The sequence below is a fragment of the Spermophilus citellus genome (genome assembly GCF_964194105.1).
Source record: "Spermophilus citellus genome assembly, chromosome: 7".
NCBI classification, from domain to species: Eukaryota; Metazoa; Chordata; class Mammalia; order Rodentia; family Sciuridae; genus Spermophilus; species Spermophilus citellus.
Genome location: NC_138188.1, coordinates 113,485,973 through 113,509,286, shown reverse-complemented (window position 1 = coordinate 113,509,286; position 23,314 = coordinate 113,485,973). Strand labels below are relative to the sequence as shown.

Here is a 23,314-nt window from a genome sequence, read left to right as displayed (position 1 = left end):
CAGACCACAAAACTCTCAGCTGGCAAGAGATAATCTCATTTCTAGGGACAGCTGGCTCTTTGCATGTTTGAACAAACTGGCATTATCCAAGAGCTCTAATGGTCTGAAGTCAGGCTTAAAACTCAGCAAAAATAAACTTTCCAGGAAATTTCTGGCACACCCAGTTTCCAAACCCAAGCAGGAATGTTACCCAAGCAGTGGCCTCTTTCCCCACACTGAACTCCATTTCCCAGTTTGGGGCAGTTCTTTTTCTGGCCTTGAACTGACCACACAAACACACACACACACACACACACACACACACACATGAGAGAGAGAAAACAGGGAAGCCACTCTTAGTGTGGAGGTTTGGATGAGTCTTTGGGAAAGTCCATTATCTCTTTTTAGTACAATTAGTATTCAGCTTCTTAATTAAAATATTAGTTCAAAAGAATATCTTGAATCAGAAAGATATCTGATTTTCATCATCAGGGCTCAAAGAAACACACTTGTAAGTGGAAACAGAACCCACAGTCTGTCCTTCATGGGATCAGCAATGCAATGACCTCCATTTTCTTACTTATCACGTGATCAGAATGCCCAAATCTTCCTTGAAGACCAAAACTCTCATTGGCACATCTTTTGGGCCATTCACAAATACTCATGAATGGACCACTGTGTGATGGCCACTCTGGGGAATACAATAAGGCACAATCCCTTCATCACAGGAAGCTTGCCACCCAGAATGGATACCTTCTGTTTGCCCCTGCAGACGCACATCTGCAGATGTCTCTGAAGCATATCCGTCAGTCGCAGTTGTCTGTCACTGTATAGTAAATCACTCCGCAGAGAGCCACGTACGACAGTGATTATTCGAGTTCTTTCATGGTGTCTGTGAGACAGGAATTCAGGAAGGGCTCCGCTGGGCAATTCTGGCCCTGGTCTCTCTGATAGTTGCAGTCAGGGGGCACTGAAGCCTCTGGGCATTGGTCATGACTCTGTCTCTTCAGTTAGCCACAGGGCTTCTCCACTGGTCACACTCAGGGTCTGGCTTCAGCTTCCTCATAGCACAGCAGTCGCCAGGAAGTCAGACTGTTTACATGACAGGCCCAGGCTCCAAAGGCAAGTGTTCCCAAAGAATGAGGCAGAAGCAGTATCATCTTTTATGACTAGTCAGAAGTCACAGTGTCATTTCCTCTTGAGGGTGAATTGTCAAAGTCACATTGTAAGAAGAGCCGTGGAAGGGCAGATACTATCATAACCATTTTTGGAAAATGGAATCTGCAATAGAATTCCGTTAGAAAACAGATGTCCCATCTGAACTGGAATAATTCAAGGAGGATTTAACCAAGGCACTGGCTATGAAGATACAGACAAGGGTGGAGGAAAACAAGAGATAAGTGTGGTGTCTGAGGCTGCTGGTAACAGAACTTTCACCACCCTGTTCAGAAGGAGCAAGATAAGACTAAGGTGACAGGAACTCCAAAGGAGACAGGAGGTCAGGGAGGATCCCATTGAGAGCAGCTACCTGACAAGGAGCAGCCAGAGGAATTGTTGCTCTGAATGCCTTCTCCCCCTCCCTACCAGGGCTCCCTGATGTCTGAGTCAACAGGAAATCCAAAGGCCTGAGTCCTGGTTGACCAGCCTCTGGAGAAGAGAGGAAAGTAGGGAAGAATGGAGAGGCTCCCAAAGATACCCAACCTAACAAGTATCCATAGTATGAGAAAGATCATAATCTAAAGGTAGTAGAAAAGTCAGGGACAGAGTATATTTCTGCCAGAGGGGATTCTGAGCTATCCTAGAAGTACAAACATGGTGTAGGGCAGGAGTTATATCATTAGCAAACAACTGGATGTCTGGGATCCCACCCTTTATCTTAGGACATTTGAGTAGAATTCACAGTAGGGTCCTAGACAATGGTAAAGGGAGTTGTCCATCTGAGCAACCCAGAAAGAGACTAGACAATGTCTTCAGGACCTGACAGGCGTTACCTTGATGGAGGGTCCCTGGTGATGTTCCAACTGCAAGGTCAGCTCATGCGGTGGTGGGAGAAAGACTTCCTGGGATAGAGACTGAGTAGCTGTAGTGGCAGTTGGTGCCCACCAGACCCCGGCCTGTAGGATTCCTGGAGACTGATCCCTCCAATTCTCCTTTCACTCAATCTGGAGAATCTGCTTCTAATCTGGGAGTTAGGAAGTCTGGCTTCACATCTGTTTCCAAATAATCTATTATTTATTACATAAAATGTAAACTCAAAAGTCCAAGTCCTTAGAACTTCATATCCTTGACTTTTAAAACTCAAAAGCCAAGGTCTGTCTTAATAATCGTTCTCCTAGTTCTATATTTCCTTACATCCCTTCCTTGAGGCATGTGGTATGAAACTTAGCCCTATTGTTTTGGGGGAGCTGAAGAGGATCACAACCATGTGGCCATGGTACATGGAGGGGTGTCACAATTCAAATCAGGAGGCATAAGGACCCAAAAGATCACGATAGGGGGGCAGGTGACCAAGGAAGATTTCATCTGATTCTCTGTGAACAGGATAGGCTTTCAAGAGGAAAAGGTGAAAGAAACATCCTAAGCAAACAGAAAAGAATGAGTATATTCAAGAAAAGATATAGTTTAATTTGTAAGGTGCATGGGGTGTTTGTATGGAGATAAAAACAATTCTAGAAGAGCAGAGAGGGGCTAGGACATGAAAAACCTTGGAAAAAGTCTTTCATTGAGAAGGGAGACCCTCATTGCTATACAAAATTACATATAAGAGGTTGTGAGGGGAATGGGAAAATAAACAAGGAGAGAAATGAATTACAGTAGATGGGGTAGAGAGAGAAGATGGGAGGGGAGGGGAGGGGGGATAGTAGGGGATAGGAAAGGTATGCAGAATACAACAATTACTAATAGGGCATTATGTAAAATTGTGGATGTGTAACCGACGTGATTCTGCAATCTGCATTTGGGGTAAAATTGGGGGTTCATAACCCACTTCAATCTAATGTATGAAATATGATATGTCAAGAGCTTTGTAATGTTGTGAACAACCAATTAAAAAAAAGTAAAAAATAAAAAATAAAGAAAATTATTTAATTAAATTTTTGAATTCACTTCCTCACAACACTTAAAAACCCAAATAAACGAAACATTCAAGACTTTTATGTATATAGAAAGCCAATTCTTTATTGCTGCCAACAAAAAAAAAAAGTCTTTCATTGAGCATTAAAAACCCACTGAAGGTTGTGCACACTGGTAGTTCATTCAGTCTGAGCTGAGTGCTTCAGAAGGATCAATGGGGTGACAGTGTAGAGGACACAGAGACTCTGATTAGGGTAGTGGACATACATCTAGGCATAAACCCACCAGAGTCCCCTGCACCTGGCTTCATCACCATCTCTCTAGCTGGTCCGGATGCTTAGCTGTGGTGCCTTCCTGATCCCAGACCTGTCTATCCCATATCTATCTGCATGTCCCAAGAGCTCCTTAATTCAGGATGCCCCAAGAGGAATGCACCATTCCTTCTCCTTCATAGCTCCCATCCTGCCATATCTCTGCCTCCTTACTTAATTGGATGTATTCTAGCTCCCAGCCAGAAACCTGATGTTCCTGGACTTTCCCTGCCCACTTCCTCCTCCCCAACCAAATAATCCTCTCCACCCTCTCCATGCTCATCACAGCCAGATCCTTTTGAATCTCCCTTTTATATGCACTGAATCCATCTCCTTTTTGTCGTCACTGTGGCGCGACCCAAGGTCCAGCCATCAGGACCTCTCCTGCAGAGCATCCCGAGCCTGGGAAGCCGTCTCTCTGCCGCTCCAATTGCACACAGCTCCTCCACAGTCTTGTCTCAACACTCAACCTGATCATGATGTTTCTCCTTTAAAGACTTCTCTGGCCACCCGTGGCCTAGAGCATCAAGAGAAAACTCTTTCATTTGGCAATTTAAGACCTTCAAAATCCGACCTTGGTGACTCTTCCAGCCCCATCCCCATGCGACTCAGCATAGGAGTAGATCCTTTGGCTCTCTGTATTCGGATGCCACAGCCTTCCTGGAAGCAGGAATATCATAGGCTAGGCGCCCCCAGGCCGTGGTTTGGACTTGGAGAGGAAGGGCCTGGCATGAAAGGAAGTCCTGGACTCAGCCAGGGGGAAGGAGAGCAGGGAAGGAGGAAGGAGAAGATATCAGATTTTTCATGATATTGTCTGCCAGCCAATCAAATGAAGAAGCATATGCCATCAAAGAAATATTTGAGTTGCTTCCTATTTAAAGACTGAAAAAAAATTAAAAGAAAAAGCTTCAAAGAAACTACAGATTTGGGGAAGATCTTATTCTCTAAGAAAAGCCTAGTGAGCCTTCAAGTGGGGCCTCTTCTGGGTTCCTCTCATGATCCAAAACAGAAGATTTACTTGTTTTTTTTTCTTCTTTTTTCCCCTTTCTCTTTGCTGAAGCTTCCAGAAGAATTAGGAGGCCAGTGGAACCAACAAACCTTCATAACCACTCTTCAGAGAAAGAGTGCTTACAGGGAGAAGGCCTCGCTCGGGGCCCAGTGCAGTGGGCAAACCATAACTAACCAACTTTCTTTTTCTTCTCTGACCCTCTGACTGCACTAAACATACGAGATCTTAGAGGAACAAGTTTGGGCTGACCTCATGGTGTCCCGTGAGCAGCCCTGGAGTCAGGAGACCCAGTTCCCACCCCCGCTGTGTCACTAACTTACTGTGTGACACTGAGCCATCCTGGCCCTTTTCCTCGCCTCGGTTTCCCACTATATAAACAAAAGACTGGGCCCACTTGCACAGGTCCTCGTCTACTCAGGTCTCCCTTTCTTAATTTCACTTCTGTGACGATATTACCCCTCTTTGTATTTGTCTACCTCTGAATTTCACTTTTTGAATTTAGTCATCATCTTCTGTCTGTTTATTTTTTTCTCCTCATTCTATCTGCTCAGCCAAGCAAGGCATAACACTTGTCCAGCCTTTTTCCAGGCTCTTGACTTGGGTTTACAGAGTGGGTTCTGCTCACTGAATCTGTTCAGGACTTGACCTCCCTTGGCTAGGACTCCAGTAGTCAGCAAACCTTGGAAACCACATTGTCTAGGACCCTTTCCAGGCCCGAAGGAGAAGATACTATGGGATTCGTGCATGAAACATCATGCTAAATGCAAAAAAAAAAAAAAAAAAAAAAGAAAAGAAAGAAAGAAGCTTCAACAGTGGTCTCCATTTGTGTGATCCTATGAATTTTTTTTCCAAAAGGGAAAATGAATTCAAAGTTGGTGTAAGGCTACCTACCTCCTACCAAGGAAGGAAAAACAAACTGACCAAACTAAGACTGTGACATTTCTTCTGATGGGAAGAAAATCCCTCAGTCTCAGTGGGGCATTAGTCTCGACATATTGTGTCCACTTTTCAGAATATTTTTGGACCCTATAAAATCAATAGACTCCACAATAAGAATCTTTTTTTTTTAATATTTATTTATTTATTATTAGTTTTAGGTGGATACATTAGTTTTGTTTTTTTTATGTGGTGCTGAGGATTGAACCCAGTGCCTCATGCATGCTAGGCGAGCACTCTACCACTGAGCCACCACCCCAGCCCACACAATAAGAATCTTGATGTACAATCTTACAAGATATTTACTCCTAAAGACAAAACATCAGGATGGATGACTGAGTTTTCCACTGAAGAAATGTCTTGACATCTCTGTGGCTCAGAAGGAGTGAGAACCCTGAACCACAACAACCCAGGCACTTCTGAACACGTGGCCAGGTGGACATGGACAGCTCCTCCCCATCAAGCAGCAAAGCTGCTTATTTTATTACCTTGTTGTCAGAGATCAAGATAACCAGGAAGACACCAGCTGAATCTAAAAGAAGTCAGAAAGCTAATAAAAACTGAAAATACCCAGCACAGGGGTGACCTGCTATGCTTCGAGGCTTACACCAACTTTAGATGACAGGGGAAAAGACCCCAGAAGAAAGTGTTCAGACAGGTTTAAAATCTTTTTCTCCCAGGAAATTTCCTTCCAAGAATAGGAGAATTCTATTTCCTTCTTTGAAATCACCTGCCTTCCCTGTCCATTCATTAGATGATATTTGCTGAGCATCTGTTATGTGCCAGTTACTGTGAAGATGGCAGCCCTGACCCTGGAGGGCTCACAGTCTAATCAGAGAAAAATATACTTAAAGAATGGCCAGTAATGAATGAGTGCCCTGCTCCATTAAAACACACACACACACACACACACACACACACACACACACACAGAAAGTAAACTCACTCCTATAAGAAATCATGCTGCTCTCCATCAACCATAGCCTGTTGGTGCCAACAGGAACTTTACAGATGACCTGTTCTAACCCCTTCATCTCACACACGGGAGGCAGAGGAGAAGAGGTCACAGTTTTAAAGCTTGGGCTAATATGTAATGAATTATTTCTCTTTTCCTGTTGACTTGTTCTATATCTCTCAAACCATTTCTGGAAGTAGACAGAATAGAAATCATACAACCAAAATATGTTTTCTGACTAGAAATCTACAAGACAGACCTCATCAATGCTTTTTAAGAAAGATGCCTATTCTCTTAATATTACTATAACCAATTCTTTTTCATTTGCTTTGTCTGAATACTTAAAAGTGGTTCCTTAGCCCACCATTCCTTTTACTATTGCTATCTCATATGATCCTTCATAGAAAATCCATCATTTCTTGATGTTTTGCCTATATTTGTACATCACTTTGGAGTTTGTGTTTACTTGGGTAGTTTGAACTCAAGGTCTCCATTTTGAGAGTCAAGTAGCTTTAGCAGGGCATGGTAAGTAGGAAGAAGTCTGAGCAGAGCTGAGCACATAAAGACAATTCCAGGGAACAAGACCTACAGAGCCAGGCAGAAGGAGCTAGGGTGCCTGGGACTGCTCTTGTAGAGCAAGTTATCCAGGAGAGTCTAGGGAAAGGATTTCAAGTACGTGGAGTTTAGTGGACTGGAAGGGAGTGACCCAGCTAACACGTATTGAATAACTCCCGTGTGCAGGGAACCATGACAAGGGATCCAAAAATAAAAAATAAAAAAAAATCAAGACACCCCCTTCAGAGCATGTCTGGATTTCCACACAACCTCCTTTTGCCACAGGGAATGGAAGACATGAATGAGCAGAAGCCACCAGGCACAGACAGTGAGTGAACCCAGGTTTGGCTGCTTGCAACAGGGAGGAAGGAAGGAGGCGAAGCTGCTCACACATTGCTGGGCCATCTGCCCACCTTCCAGAGGATGAGCTAGGCGCATTCAGGCAGAGGTGGCGAGTTATCCGGGCTGGGGATAGTAGACCTGAGCCCCTTGCCTTGAATACCTTCCAGGCTGAACTCTTGAGCACTACTTCATTTAAAAGCCCCTTATATGGATTCTCATGACTGAATTTTTATTCGCTTTATAGACAATGGAATTTTAATGTTTACCTAGGCCGAGAGAGGCCAAAAGGAGCATTTGAGTGATGTTTTAAAGTTGGGGCTGAGTGTTCCTGGAAGTGCAGAGGAGCAGGCAGGGAGAATTCCGAGAAGGGTCACAGGGCTGGGACAGGGAGCGAAGGGAACCAGGTGGGGCCAGCTGCAGGGGTAGCAGAAAGACGAGCTGATCCCTTCAGATATATGAAGGGTAAGAAGAAATCCCCACAGAATTCGCAAATCAAAATTAAAGGGTAACGGGGAGGAGCACAGGAAATGCGAGTGCAGGAGGAGCAGAAATCTACAAAGCAACAGTGGAGATAGCAAGGAGGGAGGGGTCGGGAGCTGGTTGGAGCCTCAGGCCCACCTCTAGTGCTCCATGCATCTGGACAGCAGGTCCTCTGGCTAACTTAAAATAGCCCCAGCCCTGCTCACCAGACTGACCACAAACTCTTGGGCACACAGCCCTGGCCACACCCACCCTTCCAGGCTCTACACTACTGCTCCCACCTGGCCCGCAGCTCCATCCAGATCCCTTCCTGCAGATCGTCCCTCAAGTCTCATCTCATGTGCCACCCACTCCATGTGGCCTTCCCTGACCCTCTGTATGGCTTCCTGCTTTCCCTAGGACCCCCATGGCACACTGTCTTCTTTATGACACTTTAATTTCCTCCTGCATTCCAACAATTTGTGTGCTTGTCTAAGCTCCCATCCCTGCCCCTCATTCAAGAACCTCAGGGATACCAGGCAGGCACGGTGGCCCATGCCCAGCAGCTTGGGATCCTCCTGCAGCAGGAGGATCGTGAGTTCAAAGCCAGCCTGAGCAAGGCTCTAAGCAACTCAGTGAGACCCTGTCTCTAAATAAAATACAAAAAAAAAAAAAAAAAAGGAGAGGATGAAGCTCAGTAGTTAAGTGCCCCTACGTTCAATCCCCAGTACAAAAAAAAAAAAAAAAAAAAACCTTCAGGGACAGAGGCCCAATCTCTTTCTTCTGTGTATCACAGCACCATGGCAGTGTACAATGTTGAATTGCATTACAGCCAATGTATGCCCGGGACACAGTTTTTGTTTCTTTTAGAGGTCATGAGCTGGGTTCTGGGTGAGATACCTCAGGCTCTAGCACCTGCCTCTGCCACTAGCCAGGTGACCTGGGGTAACAGCCCAACTCTGCATCTTGATTTTCTCATTTGCAAGATGCACATAACAGCACCTGAGAGAGACTTTGTGATAATTTTATACCAAGCCCTCAGCATGCTGTCTGAACCCTCTGTTAGTGCTCAGTGTCAGCTACGATGAGGAACAGGGGATGTTAGCAGTATGATCTTTGATTTCCAGAGTGCACTGATTCATATGCACCTCATTTCTACCTAGAAGTTTTAATTTTCTTTCTTTTTTTTTTTTATGGCAGGGGCAGGGTACCAGGGATTGAACTCAGGGGTACTCAACTACTGAGCCACATCCCCAGCTCTATTTTGTATTTTATTTAGAGACAGGGTCTCACTGAGTTGCTTAGGGCCTCGCCATTGCTGAGGCTGGCTTTGAACTCACAATTCTCTTGCCTCAGCCTCCCAAGCCGCTGGGATTACAGGCATGAGCCACCAGGCCGGTCTTAATTTTATTTTAAGCACGTATTTGTACCTGGCAGCTCCATATCATTTCAATGCTGTTAGATATCTGGCTGCATCTAGCCAGGAATGGCTAGGAGGAAAGCTAGTAAGCTATTTGTTAAAAAGAAGTCAAACCAGCCAATCAAAGAGATGTTCCTTCAAGAGATTTACAATCCACCCACCCATGGATGTGAGCCAGTATAAGCTGAGTCCTGAAAAACCTATGAAGATGAGTGAGACAAAATCCTCACTCTCACATCTGTCAGCCTCCTAGGAAAACACAGTGACCGCAGATAAGGCTGCAAGGAGGGGCAGCGGGAGTCCAGCGAGGGACTGCCTGTGTGCATGGTGAGGAAAGGGTGGGAAACAGGAACTGCAGCCAGCTTCACAGAGCGGGGGACAGTCCAGCTGTCCTAACAGGCAGCAGGAAGAAGTGTGTCAGAAAGAGGAGCTGGAAGCTACTCCAAGGACAAGGAGCAACAGGTGCAAAGGGACAGTCCTGATAGTCCACATTCAGCGAATGTCGAGGTCAGCGAGCCCAAAATTCAGTGTGAATCAATCCACGTTCTTCTACTGCTGATCTGGACTTTAAAAATAGAAATACATTCACAAATTAGTGATGAATTCCAGAAGAGATCATCTTACTGGTAAAATAAATGTCTTTTCTTATTTCTTCTCCAGTGATTTGATGGCTATTTTTCTGAACTATATTTCTGATTGTTAAAAAACAAGTGCCTTCAAGCCAGGGGTGGTAGCACACACCTATAATACCAGTGACCCAGGAGGCTGAGGCAGGAGGATCACAGGTTGGAGACCAACCTCAGCAACTTAGCAAGATTCTGTCTCAAAAATAAAATGTTTTGGGGGTATAGCTTAGTGGTAAGTCACCCCTCGGTTCAGTCTCTAGTACTAAAAAGAGAGTGAGAGAAAGAGAAAGATAGAAAAAGAGCGAGAGCAAGGAGGAAGGGGAGGAGAGGGAAGGGGAGGGAAGGGGAAGAGTGCCTTCAGAAAGTTCACATGGGTCCCAGAAATAAAACTCAAAGGCAGCGCAGGCTCAGAAACCCATGCTAGCCCATACAAGAGGCAACCTCATCATATTCTCTGAACTACCCGGACAGGTGGAGTGATTTCACTCCTCAAAGCCAGGGGAGAGGTAATTGAGGGCCTCTAAGCTAACGTGGACAGGCACAGGGCTCATTATAACCTTTCATTTGTTCTATCAGTTATTCTCAGAGGACGGCAGAACATGAATGCAGCCAGAGGTCTCTTTTATAAGAGCATAAATGCAGGAGGAACTATTGATCATAATTGCTGGGAGACTGGCCAAATGAAGGGATCTGAAGCCAGAAAATTTATCTCCAGTACACACAGGCAGAGAGGCGGTGTGACTGAGTTAGACAAAGGTTTGGATCCAGAAACACCCTCCACACACACACACACACACACACACACACACACACACACGTACGTTAAAGTAGACTTAAGTCCACCCTGTGAGGTAGGAACTGTTGCCTTATTGAATTACTGAGATGAAGTCAAGGTGGTATTACACAATACTATATCTGTGATCCCAAGTTGATCCCAAGTGATCACATGAGGTTTTGCATACCCAGAATTTATGAACTGACAAGTTTCTCTTAAGAGGCAACATGCTGTGTTGTTTTCCTTTTTGAATCACAGCCTGGGTGGGTCTGTGGACCCAGAGCTACAGTTTGCTATGGAGAGAAGGGACAGGAGTGAGACCTAAGTCCAGCTGTTCCATTGGTCATCCACTCCTTAATATACTCTCTGAAATAGCTACAAGTGTGTTAAAAAGAAAGAGAAGCAGGCTGTGTCATTATGAGCTTGAATGAATCACTTCTCCTTTTTAGAACTCAGGGAAAGGGGATTAGGGTGGGTGGGTAGGGTCAGGGATTAAGCAAACCCTGAGATTCTTAAAATGTCCTGACTTCACTGATTCCTAAACTTCCTCCCATTTTGGTTTAGGGATGATTGTGGGGCAGGGGAGCTGTGTTTCCTTGAATTCTGTAGTCAGGACCACACAGATTTGGGGTTGGGGGTGGCAGTTCACCTAGACTGTTATGTGAACACAACTTCCTGCTTTCAAAGCCAGAGGTTTCTTATGTTTTAAGTTTGTATAATGGAGGTATAGTCTATAGTTGGATCTTGAGTGTCCTCCAAAAGCCCGTGTGGTAAAGCCTTGGTCCCCAGCATGGAGCTACTGGGACATGGGGTCTGCTGGAGGGCCTTGAAGTCAACGAGGGCATGCCCTTGGAGGAACTATGAGACCCCAGTCCCTTCCTCCTTTTCTCTTTTGCTCCCTGGCCCTGAGATGAATGGTTTTGCTCTGCTACACTCCTCCACCATGAGGTGCTGCACAGGTCCAAAAGTAACAGGGCAAACTGACCATGGACTGAAAACTCCAAAACCGTGATTTACTAGCAGTTTTTCTTTTCTTTTTTTTTTTTTTTCAGCTTTTCTTTTTGTAAGCTTATTTTCTCAGGTATTTGTTACAATGATGGAAGGCTATCAGTATTCTATAGAGGAAAAAGCAAAAGGCAAAATAAAAGTCCTGGATTTGAGTCTAGGCACCAAACTAACACCTTAAGGTTGTGACCAGGGCACACCCGTATTATAGGGTATCAGTTTAATTGTGGATATAATGAATGTGGTGGACAGAGTCTGAGGAAGCCCCCAGGTCCATACCTCTTGGTATCGAAGCCCTTGTGGGATCCCCTCCCTTCGAGTATGGACAAGTTCTGTGACTTGTTTGTAACCCACAGAATATGGCAAATGCAGTGGGATGTCACCCGCATGATCATATTACATAGAGTTGTGACACCAATCTTACTGGCAAACTCTCTCTGTTGACTGGCCCCTTGCTGGCTTTGCTAGAGTCAGCTGCCATTAGAGAGGCCCACATGAGAAGGAAATGACAGTGGCCTCTGGCTGAGGAAGAATGAAATCCTGTCAACAATCACATGAGCTTGGAAGTGGATCTTCCCCATTCAAGTTTCAGATGAGCCCCAGCCTTGGCCCATACCTGATTAAAGCTACATTAATTTCACCCATAGGTAAGAGGCCAGGACACAGGGGATCCAGTTAAATTGTACATGAAACTCCTACCCTACAAAACTGTGAGAGAATAAATGTGTGTTATTTTAAGCCACTAAGTTTGTGGTCATTGTTATGCAGCAATAGCTAATTAAGACAATATAACAGCTAGAAGCTTCCATACCTGACATCCTATGAGCATGACAATGACATCCTCATGCTACCAGTATAACACACAGAAATATGACATAGACAGAAACTGTCACTGCTGCTGTCACTGTGCCAAGCTGAGAATCATGTATCTTTCTAGAACTCCTAGGGTACTTGTTCTGTGTGGAGATTCTCATTTAATTAGACCTCATTTTCGGGCTCTGTGCTGCTGACTGCAAACGCTGCATTTACACACAGGTATTGTATTACTCTGAAATTAATGAGACATCAGCCTGAAATGAAATGCCTCCAACAGGAAACAGTGTTTCTTTGAGATATTCTGAGGAAATTAAGCAAAAGGTTTTGGTATGATTATTTAATATTGTTGGTTCTGAGAGAAAGATTCATGCAGAAACTTTTGCTGAAATGAATTCAGTCTGAGGAAGAATTAGTCCAGCAAGAGACTTCCATTTCGGCACTAAAAAAAAAAAAAAAAAAAAAAAAAAAAGTCCTGTCATAACCAGGAGATTAATAGCAGATAAGGATACTGGGTTTCTAGCTGGGCCTGATGGCACCTGCCTGTAATCCCAATGACGCAGGAGACTGAAACAGGAAGATTGCAAGTTCGAGGCCAGCCTGGCAATTTAGTGAGGTACTGTCTCAAAGTAAAAAGTAAGGGCTGGAGATATAGCTCAATGGAAGAATGCCCCCGGATTCAATGCCAAGTACCACCCCCCCGCCGCCCCCCCCACACACACACACAAGAAAATAATGCTCATCTTCTTTTTACTTACATATTTGCTTCCACCACAGAAGGTACAAGCATTAGCAAGCTGCATGCTAACACATCTTGTTCTATCCAAGCCAGCTTTTCTGGACTCTTGACATCCCCTACAAATAATTGTGGACTGCCTCACTTTGAACAGGAAAGGAAGAGAACCCAAGTTTGATGTGCTTCTGGAGTGGTGGCTGCTGGAACATCGAAGAGGGGCGCTGAGAAAATTCAACACGGGCATGCATCTCCATAAGTGAGGGGGCTGGGGCGTGTGGCTGAAAAAGTGAATGCTGCTCCCTCCCTGGGGCTTCCAGGCTGGTGGGGGAGCTGGAGGTTCTATTCCAATAGCGCTGGAGAGGCGCTGAGACAGCAGACATAGAAGCGTGAAGTAACTGGAGGAGATCAGAATAGTCAAAGATCAGTGAAGGGCTGGAGGGAAAGGGGATGCTTAGTGTTTGCTTGCATGCGTGCATGAATGAATGAAGTCCTTATTCCTGCCTGAGAGGCCTAGCAGCACCATTTCCTAGGGTTTCTCCCTAGCACTTCTGGTTTGTCTCTTAAAGAGGAACAAGATCTACCACTGCCCTGAAAGCCATTTACAGACACACAAATAGGAAAGACATTTGAAACGACAAAATATAATCCTATAAATAAAGGAAGGGGGCCTCCTTGGTTTGGTGAGCCTGGGGGAAATTGGGGCCCCTCACAGGGAAGGGAATTCCCCAGTGACCCTTGAAAAACCCCAGCCAAAGGCTGAATTAGGCAAGGGGTTAATTGACATTTCTTGAATTGATTTAAGCTATAAAAGTCTCCTGCTGCTCGTGGCCCGGTGGAGGCCCCTGAAGTCCCAGGTCGAAGACCCAGCACTGCGCCCCTGATCCTCCGCCTCTGGCCTTGGCGGCCGCGCGGGAACGTGGCGGAGCAGGATAGCCCGCTTAGCTGGGGGCGGGCGACTCCCGCCCCGCGTCGCCCCCGGCCGCGGAGCCCCAGCTCCTTTGTGGCGCGCTCCCGGCGCGGTCGCCTTTGTGCCTCGGGGGGCCGCACGCCCCCGCCGCGCGGCCGCCTTCTGCAGGGATCATCCCTGCCGCGGCGCCATACCTGGCCCTTTGTCACCAGCTGCCAAAGAATTCAGAAAATCAAATTTATTTCCCGATTACTGTCGCAGCGCCTCTTTGTGCCGAGGGGGTCTCTTTAACTGTTGAAATTCCAGCAGACATTGTGAAGGCCTTTATGGCGTAAAATAAAAGCCGCCGGGCTTCTCGCCCGGGGTCCCGCCGCCTTTCTCAGCTCCTCTGGCTCCCGAGCCCCAGTGGGAACCGGGCAGGACTTCTCCACGAGGGGCTTACGCGTCTTCCTGCTTGCCTGCTAAAGGGGTGAATCGATAGGCATCTTGAGTCCAGCAGGGTCTATTTCCCTTTTTAACCCACTGGGAATGAATAGATGAATGATAACTCCACGTCTTACCAGCCCAGCACTGTCCCCGACTCGCGGGGGCAAGTCCAGTCTCATTCTGAGTGTGCAGCGCTGCCAGCTCCACCGGAGCCGCAGTGCCAGGCTGATCGGAAAACGCCTCACGTGTTCTGGATTCCCAGGTTATAGACGCGTCTCCAGCACCTGCGGATGGAAAGATGTTGCCTTTCCTTTCCCCCATGGCGTTGACATTTCCTGAAAGGAACACAAAACGTTGTCTTGCAGAGTTTTTACTCCCTTTTGCTTTCTCTCCCCCTTCCTTTCTTTCCTTTCCTTTTTCCTTTTTTTGTTATTGCATAGGAACATAAATATTCTTTTAATTTTTTGAAGAAAACCATTGAGAGGCAATCTGGAGAGGGCACGCGCCCACAGCACATACCACGGCACTTCTATCTGCTTGACAAGTGAAGATATGCACAACTCTAGCGAGGCGTCAACATCGGTCCAGCAATAAATAACTCTGGTGTGAAAAGTTACAAAGACGATCATAATTTATATGCTCATTAGAAAATAATACATAGTACTATAACTTGAATTAGATGGTCATGGGAAACAGAAATCTATAATAGAATTAGATCCACTGATTATAACTTATACTTGTTATAAAGTTTTTGCAAACTTCTTAAAAATAATAATACAGAGCACTTAATGCAATAGTCTTTTCTTCCCCCTCCCTACTGTTTATTATCATTACTGTGAGAATTTGGAGATGCCACTCAGTCATTCTGTGCTAGAGCAAGTAAACATAAATCAATGCCAAATTTTCTAACAGCATTCCTCTCTATACACATGTGTCTCTTCACACACACACACACACACACACACACACTAGCGCTTGGCCCACTCAGCTTCCCCATAATTTCACAAAAGAGTGACTCTAATGTTTGCTGCTTCATGGGGAGCCAGTGGGCATGGCGGTGAATTGGATACCTACACCAGAGAGGGCCTGAGAGGCGTAATCAAATAAGGGAACCACTTGAACTGCTCTCCCAGCAGGAGCAGGAGAGAGGCCTTGAGAGGTTACAGGTGCTTTTCATCCAGCCTTGCAGGAGAGCACCAACTTCCTGCTGCTAGAAATTTGTCTGCAAATTTTTCCCTCATTCAGACAGAGAGCTGGGGTCCAAGTGACACTGGGTTGATATGATAACTTGATTAAGTCTGGGGACAGATGACACGGGAGCACCAAGTCAGCTCAAAGGAATCTGTGCTCTCCTCTTTAACCTCTCCTTGGGAGCCTACAAATTATATCTATTAATGTATCAGCCCCCTGGCATTGCACAAAGACCGTGTCTGCTTAAATGTGTGTCAATCACTCACAGGGGCCTGTGTGGGATTCCCAACACATTTTCATTTTTCTCTGCTCCATTTTAAACAAACGTTTAACCTGAAGGTTGTTCAGGCTAAGACTCACAGTTCCCTCCTCCTGCTAAAATCACTTTGGAGGTAGAAGTCAGCAGAAGTGTTCAGAGTTATCTTTAAATGGGCCCTGGACAGCTGGAGCTTATCCTGGGGGAAGAAAACTGTGAGGAAGAAGGGTTTGGAAACTGCACCCAGTGAATCATGGTGGACCACAGGGGGATTAGCCTGGAGAAGAAAAAACAGAGAAAAGTTGAGAGCTGAAGAAGTGCCAGGGGAAAACAGAAGAGTTCTCTGAGGGTCCCAGGAGAGAGCCCTGGGAGAAACAGGCGTTCACCAAGTGCCGGCAAAGTGCCTAGTTGAAAAATGGGCCACGTGCAGGGGCCGCCCTCGTGGATGTGAGGACTGTGGTCCAGCTGCACCAGCCAGACACAGCCTCCCCTCCTGGTCTCTGACCCCAGAGCCAGTCTGCACAAGACAGATGAAACTTCACTCCAATAGTGTGGCTTTTTTTTTTTTTTTAATCGAGGCTTAATTTAAAAAGTGACAAAATGTACAGTGTCCTCTTCACTGAGTATGGTATATGAAACCTGGGTATCTACTGGTTAGTTAGGACACAGAACATTTCCATCACCCGCAAAATTTCCCCTGTGCCCCCTGATTAACCTCCTGAGACTACAAGAAATGTGCTAATCTTATCCTTCCAGTGGAGCACCATGCCTTGGGTCTCTATTATATAATAAGAACTTTATAATAAATAGCAGGCTGGTATCATGGAGTAATGATTATACTGGGAGGGAACATGTCTCCCCATGGTTTGCCAATCATTATTCTGATTTACAGCACCCTCAGTTCATTTGACTGCTGGAGAACTACGTTTAAGTAGATTATACAACAGTATTCTGGGTGTCTTCCTTCTCTACCTTTTGAGATTCATCCTTAAACTTTGCTTTGTTTTCTTTGCTGAGTAGGATTCCCTAGTGAGGATCTAACAAACTGGTTTACCTTTTCTGCTGAGAGAGATACTTAGGTTGTTTCTTATGTAAGCCTATTATGAATGTAGGTGTTATTAATGGGTTTATAGAATATTTTCATTTCTGGGTCATAGGATTGGGATCTAATCCAAATGCCATTTTAAACACCATTGCAAAATAAGGAAAGCCACAGGTCCTGATTGGTGTGGTCTCCAGTCAAGACAGGAAGGATTTTCTGGGACATGACATTTTCTAGCTGTTGTCCCCATCTTTCCTAAAATTCACAAGCTGCCTCTCCATTCCTCTTACTGGTGGACTGGAGGCAGATACTAGGACCAATCTAAGTCGCCTGGGAACATTCATGAGCAAGAACATCTACTGCAGCAAAATGGGTGTTGGCATCATTTGTGTCGGCTCAAAATATCTGGATGTCCATCGACTGAGCTCCTACAAGGTGCTGGACCTGGGTGGGGGGTGTGGCTAGGACTGTGGAAAGAGAGATGAATCTGATAGGGTCTCTGTCTTTAAAGAGCTTGCAAGTCTAGAAGGAGAAATAAATAAGAATGAAACCCTAAGTGGACATCCAGCAAACACTTAAAAGTGTGCCAGTGCTGGTGTTCTGGGGACATGGCCAGACCAAGCAGAGCAAACCCCTCTGAGCAATGGGAGAAAAACCTCCCACCCTGGGAGAATGGTCCCATTCAAGAAAGAGGACATCAGATGTTTGAGAGCCTGGGTCAATTTAGCCACCTAGAAACAGGAAACCAGGAAACCCCACGTGAGTTTATTGCCTCACTTCAGGTGGCCCTGAGAGTCACATTGGTATTAAGGGTTAGAAAGTCACACAAACCCATCAAAACACAGAATGTTGGTCTTGGGAGGCCCTTTCCACACCATTCCAGGAACAGGTGGGGAAACTGAGGTCCAAGCTAAGAGAAGATACTTTCCCAATGGCACAGGGGGAAAAAAAAACATTTTCCCTCCCAATACAATCATTATTCTATTACACCAGCCTGCTATTTATCATAAAGTTCTTATCATATAATAGAGAACCTCCACTGAAAGAATAAGATGAACACATTTCCTGTAGCTTCATCAGGTTAATCAGATTTTGCCTGTGAAATCACACTTTTGCCTATAAACAGCTGTTACACTCAGAGAGACATATTTTCATCCAGAAGTTACCCAAACGGTGTGATAAAAACAGTAGGACCATGTTATGATAGGGCCTGTGTGATTAGGGCTCATTCATTCTTATACAAAGTTATTTATTTTTCTAATTGTTAGGCTTTTGGTTTATTTCCTGGTCATTTTTCTATACACAAGCTTGACAACTGTATAATCACAGAATACTATATAAACAATTTTTATATTCTGCTTTTTTCCCCTATTATAGAGTAAAACTTCCTTATTTTGGCCAAACCACTTCAAATCTTAAAAACATGGATGTATATTGCATTACTGCCAGCGGTGGGGATGGAAGGGGGGTTGTGAGTCTATTGAGTTTCCATATTGCCTTCCAAACAGTTATCACTGAATTTGTTTTGTTTAAAGGAGGAAAAAAATGAATTTCAGCTTATGAGAATTTGGCAGGAATTCTTTCAAAATTAATTTGCAAACCAAAAGGAACAAAGATAGCAATTTATGATTCTTTATAGTATTTTAGTGGTAATAAAAATTATAAAGTACATGAAACAAGTACAATATCTTAAACATTTTGAAACACTTTTTTATGCATTGTTTTTAAGGGAACCTCTGAGGAGCAGCAAGACAGGTGCTATCTCTCTTTTGCAGATTGAGAAAATAGAGGTCTGGGGGTGAGTGACTTGTCAAGATCATGTAGCAAGTCAGGCTACACGGGCTTCTTCCACAACACCCTTTGCCCACGGAGCAATACAGCACCACTCACCAGCCCAGCTGGCACCCAAACACAATGCAGAGCAGCCCAGCACTGCTAACAGAGTAGTTTTTGAGTTAATGGTGAGATCTATGATCACAGATTTTTTTCTTAACACACAGTATTCATTTCTATAGGTCTTCTGCCAGAAACCTGGCTGCCTACCTAATAATCCACAACGCCCGGTGCAAAATAAAATGGCTGGCATCCTTGTTCAAAAACCAAGGGAAATGTGCCAGTAACGGTCCTGAAATGTAAAGCTTCTTCCTTTTCTCTGGTGGTTTTTCTCACAACTTATAATGGTAGGTTTTTAAATTTTATAATTAATGTCATTCTAAGTAAAGAAAAATGGAAAATTTTAAACTGAGTTTTAATCTATTCATCTTTATTTTTTAACTGAGTTATAAAACAACTCAATTTATAAATCAAATATTATTTATAAAATAATTTTATGGTTCTGGGGATTGAACCCAGGGTGCTCTACCACTGAGCCATATCCCCAGCCCTTTTCATTTTTCATTTTGAGACAGGTTATCAAGGCTGGATTTGAACTTGCAATTCTCCTGAGTAGCTGAGATCGCAGAAATTGCAGTTTATCTTTAAATTGTACAGTGCCAGTCTTAAATACAAATCCAAAGGCGTTGAACTCCTAGATAGAATCATGGAAGTCACAGGAGTTTTATTTTGCAGCCCTTACATGCATGTGTTTTGTTGTTGTCATTGCTTACCAGAACAGTAGCAGTCAGAAAACTAAGCCTGCTGAGGTTCTGCTGAGGTTCTTGCTCTGGGAAATGCACACACAGGCTCCAGCCCTCTCTGCTGATGAGGTTAACCTGAAGGACAAGGAGGTATGTATGGTAGGAGAACTATCTCCTCTGTCGTTATTTTCAGCATAATCATCTGGCTGATACAGAGAAGGAAGATGAGTAAGAAAAGATATGGTAGGGTCCTTTGGTTGTTCATGTTTCTTAGAATGTCACTGTCTTTGATCCAATCGTTCCATGAGGTTTGAATGGAAAACCTAGTCTCTGAGTACCATCAGCACCTCTACCCCCATCCACTTCACTTACTCAGCTGTGGCCATGACACACCTTCCTTGGGTCTCACAGAACTCCTGGACCCCCTGGATTTCTGCACCCCTGGAACATGGAGATTGCTGTGTGGACAAGGGTAACAAGGAACTGCCATTGCATATGCCACTTGTTCTACTGTCTCATCTGATCTTATTTTCCAAGCAGAGGCTTCAGCTTCGACATGAAATCACCAAAATGTGAAGATGGCAACAGCAGAGTATCAAACCAAGCACAGCGTCCTCCTGAACACGGAATCCTATGCAGCTGGTTGCATGCCAAGGTCAGCTTTGACTATGACTACTAGTTCAAAGGCTTTGAGGGTATGGACATGTCTCTGAGGGCTGAACTGAAGTTGAACTTCTAAGTGAAATCCAAGGTGGACCTGCCTTGCCACACCCCTGTCATCCCAAACAGAAGATGGAGCTCCCGGGTCTGCCCCACCCAAGATCTACCTGGTGGGGCTGGGCAACTTGGGGATCAGGAAGGGTTGGGGCAGGTACAAATGAGCTGCCTACAGCTAGAGTAGAGTGGAAGAAGTCTCATGGAGGAAATACTATCATGAATTCACCTAGGGATATTCTTCTTTCTCTGCAAATAATATGGGTTTATTTGTTATTTTATTTATCATTATTATTATCAATTTGTACTAGGGATTAAATGCAGGTGAGGGAGGGAGCTCTCCCACTAAGCTACATCCACAGCCCTTTTTATTTGATTTCAAGACAGAATCTCACTCAATTGCCCAGGTTGGCCTCAAACTTGCAATTCTCCTGCCTCAGCCTCCTGAGTCATTGGGATTACAGGTGTGCACCACCACGCCCAGCTCAAAATAATGTTTTAAAGAAACTCATCAGTGAAGGTATCTCTTCTGATGCATTATACAATCTAAAATCCTTGGGTCACAGCTCCAGTTCTTGGTGTATGACTGAATAGATTGCTTAACTGCTCTGAGCCTCCCTTCTCTTACCTGCAAAATGGGAAGAACGTCTCCTAATCCCGAGGCAGGTCCTCACGAGAATTTCAGGGAGAAGGGAGGGTAAGCTATACATCACCGTCCACATGAAGGCCGACACGTTGCCCTGGCATGTTGGAAGCCTATGTAGGGACACTCCATAGCTCATGCAGACGCCATCAGGAAATTTCAGTCTGGGGCAGAGTGATTTACAAAGCCTGCTCAGAAGTGGAGTCAATTAAGGTCAGCTTTCTATGTTGCTAAACAACAGGGGATTCTGGGTTCAGTAACCTTGAAAGGCAGGCCCAACACACCCCTTGAGAGCGGGCTTTTCAGAGGGTTCAAAGGAAGGCGAAACAAAAGCCCCTCTTTGTGATGTTTTCACTCTTCCTTCATTGTCCTCTTTCACCCTCCGAGGGCCTTCCTGTAAAGAAAGGGGCTGCTAATGTGCGGAGTGGGAGTTTAAAATTGTCCAGGGCCAACAATGTTGGCACATTCTGCTGGGCCTCATTACAGAACCATCTGAAATGCTTGGGAAGTGTTTCCCACTCATTAGCATAAATAGCAGAAAAACTCTTTCACAAACAAAGCAGGTTCCATCTGCCCCCAGTATGTCCTCACCTTGACTTCAAATGGCCAGTCCCTCCCCCAGCACAATACCAGGGGCGCAGGCCTCCAAGGCCCCCAACACCCCACTTCAGAATGGCATTCAGTGAAATATCAACACGGTAACCTGCATGTTTATTCATTGGCCAGCCCTCTCCTTTTAATGGAGTCGGTGCCCATTGTGGCCACTTGATTCTTTCACGGACCTGAAAGGGACAGGCAGGGAGAGGCTTGCTCTTGGAGCTGTGGGGAGCCTTAGCAACCCACACCTTGTGAGTGGGTCAACCGGGCTAATTAGGTTTGTTCTGCCTTTTTGGTCCAAGCGGATTTTGTCAGGTATTCGGCTATGGGATTAAAGAGTCATTAATCACCCAGGCCTGACGCTGACAAGGTGGCTTTCACGAAGAAGTCCCCTTCCTGGTGTGGGGAGCCAAGGCCGGATCTGTTTTGCATTACACTGCAGAAGAATGGAACATGGGCTGCTTCTTCCCGGTCCATCTCAGAGGACACCAACCAGGGGGTCCTGGCCTTAAAGAGTCTGGTGCCAGGAACAAGACAGCGTCAACCTCCAAGGCAAACATGCTCACAACAGCTGGGCGGAGGTGGCTGGGCTGCGGGAGGGAATCTCCCAGAACAAGATCATAGTACCACGGAACTGGGGTGGGGGACCTTAGTCACCAGCCACCTAGCACCACTGAAGAAAGCACTGAGGCTCAGAAAGGGAAGAGCCTCTCCCAAGGACACACAGCAAGTCACCAGGGGATTTAGGATTAGAATTAGGCATGTCACCTCTCTTGCCATTATCACATCAAATTCGAATCTATACTTTTTGTTTTGTTTTGTTTGAGGTGCTGGAATAGTTGAAGTTATATGCCATTTTTAGCAAGATGGCATGACAAAGAACTCAGCAACTACTAGTTCTCACTCAACACAACAGTTCTCCTAAGTAGGTATTGTCGTTTCTTCTTTTTTTTTTTTTTTTTAGAAAAAAAAAAGATACAGAAATTTTCCATAGCTCTCTCACAGCCTAGCTCCCTTCCTGCACCTGATTGCCTTATGAAAAGATAAGAGTTCTCTAAATCCAGGTGTTCTCCTGAACTTTCATTATTACTTACATAAATCATAAATTCAAAGCTTAGCTCAGGTAAACATCAGATTATCTTGATTCATTAAGTTGTTTCCCTTTCATCTTTTACACTAGTGATAAGCTTATCTCCGCTGATGTTTTTCTTGCTTTTCTTTCTTCGTTTATTCTTTCAGTAATATAGCAAACATTTATTGGGCACCTATGATGCCAAGTGCTGGGGATACCAAGATTTATGCCCCCTTTTTCATGAAGTGGTTAGAAAGGAGCTTCTCACCAATGAGGGAGTAAATCAAGAAAGAGGAAGAAGACTGTGGGACACAGCGTGTCTGGCAGAGAGGGGCAGTGCAGGCAATCCCTCCAATGCAGAGGGGGATCCCAGAATCCACCTGATGCAGAGGGCAGCTGCCCGCGCTGCTGCAGGGAGAGCCCAGGACAGGCTTCTGCCCTCAGATAATTGTGACAGAAGACTCAGTCATCTAGCACGTGTGGAAGGGATTTAAAACTTTGGCAGAGTTTGAGCTTTAATGATTGCTTAACACAAAGAAAACTACACCAAAAGAAAAAAAAAATCAGACAGCTACTCATTCCAGCAAAGAAAAAGTAATCACAGAGTACTGCAGAACTCCATTCAAAGTATAATTTACATTTTCATATTGTAAATACGGAATGTTGAATACACTACATTAGCACCTTACAACATCAGGAGGCTGTGGAATGGAAGAGAAGCTTATATATCATTGGGGGTGGGGTGCCAAGGCACAGGATGAAGTATAAACTCAGCTTTCATTGTAGAAATTCAAGAGTTAATGGTTACAATGAAAAGATCAAAACACAGAAAGACACGCACACTGGAGCTCTCTCTTGCAGAACTATTTGAATCTCTTAAGTTTTATGCAGGTATAA

General features: G+C 44.9%; 2 long non-coding RNA genes across 2 annotated transcripts in view; both read right to left on the bottom strand.

Moving 5' to 3' along the window:
* Positions 1–23,314, bottom strand: part of LOC308652804 — a 603,613-nt gene that overhangs the window by 438,573 nt on the left and 141,726 nt on the right. The window lies entirely within an intron of this gene.
* The window catches only part of LOC308652805, a 61,679-nt gene continuing 52,061 nt past the window's right edge, over positions 13,697–23,314 (bottom strand). Inside the window, exons 2-5 of the long non-coding RNA XR_014022900.1 lie at positions 20,734–20,912; positions 19,422–19,526; positions 14,846–14,926; positions 13,697–14,661 (exon numbers count right to left, since the gene is read on the bottom strand). This is a non-coding gene — a long non-coding RNA (uncharacterized lncRNA). The remainder of the gene's footprint in view (positions 14,662–14,845; positions 14,927–19,421; positions 19,527–20,733; positions 20,913–23,314) is intronic.